This window comes from Lepisosteus platostomus, chromosome 5 (assembly GCF_059453375.1).
Source record: "Lepisosteus platostomus isolate fLepPlt1 chromosome 5, fLepPlt1.hap1, whole genome shotgun sequence".
NCBI lineage: Eukaryota > Metazoa > Chordata > Actinopteri > Semionotiformes > Lepisosteidae > Lepisosteus > Lepisosteus platostomus.
Window position 1 is genome coordinate 42,118,257 of NC_142615.1, and position 2,550 is coordinate 42,120,806.

General features: G+C 54.4%; 1 non-coding gene across 1 annotated transcript; it reads left to right on the forward strand.

The window, feature by feature from the left end:
- The first annotated feature begins 913 nt into the window (after positions 1 to 913).
- On the forward strand, positions 914 to 986 carry trnaf-gaa (transfer RNA phenylalanine (anticodon GAA)). The gene has a single exon. It is a non-coding gene; the product is annotated as a tRNA-Phe (tRNA).
- The last annotated feature ends 1,564 nt before the right edge of the window (positions 987 to 2,550 follow it).

Sequence of the window (2,550 nt, forward strand, 5' to 3'; positions counted from 1 at the left end):
ATTTCAGCATTTCGCGTCTGAACGGAAAACACAAACGACCAACTCGGAATGACTTGCTTTGGACGCTTTTCAAAGCGTTCTTTGTGCACGACGGCTGCGCCGCTTAGCAGATACAAATGGGTTGTACAACTTTGAACTAGCAAATGGAAGAGGGCTAAGCCCCCTCTCTTTTAGCCCAGGTTCGATCTGTCTCCTAGAATCACCAGGGCACACGCACACACACACACCCGTGCCGTTGAAGTGCTCTGCTTCATTTCTAAGGGCAACTCAACATTCACTCCTACCCCGAGTGCAGAAAAGACAGCGTCCGCAGCAACAACAGCTCAGGTCTCTGCACAGGAGCTAAACTGCCCCCATCTCCTCTGCTCTGCGGCTCCTGCGGAGTGGAGTCCTGCCTGGAGCCGTGTTTGCAGGCGGCAGCTCCCCGCGCCCTGTCTGTGCGTCGTGTCCAAGAGCTCCTGGGAGGGAGAGAGAGCCCTCCCACTCGGGGGCTTTTCAACGGTCTGTGTGAGGAGGGGCGGGTGTGTCCAGTAGCTTATCGAGCGGAAGCCTGGGGCGGCGGAGAGCTGTGATTGTGCAGACCTTGAGGTGTCACCTCTTTGTCTGCTTTCCCACCCCCCCTCCGCCCAAGCTCTGCTCCAAAGTAGCCCGGCAACCCCTCACACCTGCACGTGTCACAACCTAAGGTGTGGTCATGAGACACCCATGGGGTGTTGTTCTGTTCTTGCTAATTGTTTCCTGCCCGTCGCAGGCAGGAGTCCATGCGAGGAAGATGCGCTGGACAGAGCTCAGAGGGCGCAGCTGGGTGGCTTTCCTTCTGAGTGACGTTCCTGCAACACTCTCCCGCTACTCTTGGTGCGCTCATGCCACAACACAGTAAGGCTGGAGCAGGTGGCTGTGGGCTTTGCGCACAGCCGAAATAGCTCAGTTGGGAGAGCGTTAGACTGAAGATCTAAAGGTCCCTGGTTCGATCCCGGGTTTCGGCATTTTGTTTCATCGCGCCCTTTGTTCCTTTCTCCAGTGCCCCCTGCCTAAAGTGACGCGTCCCTTTCTCAGCCCGAAACGCAAGCGAGACACCAGCAGCGGTCCCTGCAGGTTTCCGTAGTGTAACGGCTATCACGTCCGCCTAACACGCGAAAGGTCCCCGGTTCGAGACCGGGTGGAAACAGCCTCGTTTTGCACGCTCCTGTACTTCACAGAGGTCTTGAGCGACCGGTCATTTGTTCCCAATGTATTTCCGGTGCCTTCGTGCACTCTTGTACCAAACGCACGTTCCTTCTGTACGCGGAGCCGATCATTTGCAATTGGGCTGTGCCGACGAGAATCGCCTGAGATGACGGAGTAAACGTGAGTTCCTGAATTCCTCTGGCCCGGGGAAGACACCGGTGTATGTAATGGGTGGTTTGCTGTAAGCCCAGAATTTGGTCTGGCAGGCGGTCCGCGGCATTGTGTACAGGCGTTCGAAGCTGGTGTAGGCGTCCCACACTGACAGATTGAAGAAACTGAGTCTCTTTAGTCTGACAGGCCGGAGGAACTGAGTCTCTTTAGTCTGAAGGGAGTGAACCCAGGTGCCCTGTGCTGAGCCAGGATCTGGGTGGAGTGGCGATTGCCATGATCTGGCGAGCACAAAGCTTCATCAGCTGCCCTTTGCCACAGGAGGTAAGAGGATGTCCAGTGATGACGTGCTTCCCTGTCCGTCATGGCAGTGAACAGGTCCTGGTTACAGGATCTCTAAAAAAGGAAATAAAGACTGAAATCAGATCCGACCCACCATGCTGCCACGGCGACGGTGCACTGCCCAGTGAAAGTGGCAGCCTGTCCCTGGACTGTGGGTGGAAACTGGAGCACCTGGAGGAAACCCCCACAGACAAGGGAGAGAACATGCAAACTCCACACAGACAGCACCCACACCCCAGGTCCAGAACTGTGAAGCATGCCCGACGATGCGGAAGGGCTTTTACAAATGAGTGTGTAACTCACACTGGTGCCCAGGATGGCCTGCTACCGGAACGCAACCTAATTTTCTTAATGCAGTTTGTTCGAAGCGGTTTGCAGGAGCTGGAGGTGAGGACTGAGCTGGGGTCCAGTGTGCGAGAGTGACTACTGATGTCGTGTGTGTGTGTGTGTGTGTGTGTGTGTGTGTGTGTGTGTGTGTGTGTGTGTGTCTGGATCATTGTGAGCGCCGTCAGGTTTGTGTATTTGTTTAAACAAGAGGACGTGTCTATGCGGGTCTGACTCTGTGTGAGGGTGCAGCTCTAACTGTGCGCACTGGCCTGTCTATCTCTCTACAATGCATGAAGGGCTAAATCTGCCTCCTAGAACCCGACTTTTCAGAAGAAAAGTCTATGAAAAGGCACGGCCTGGCCCTCTTCTCTTGCTCTCGACGTACAACACACTGGGGGATGAAGCTGGTGTCTTCAGCTGTAACCCTAGCTATTTATGCAAACAGCTCTTTTATGAAAAGCAGCTCTAGGCCTAGACAAGAGGAACAGATAAAACAAATCTTGGATTTATGGCTTATTCAAAGCAGACTGAGCGCTGCTATACTCT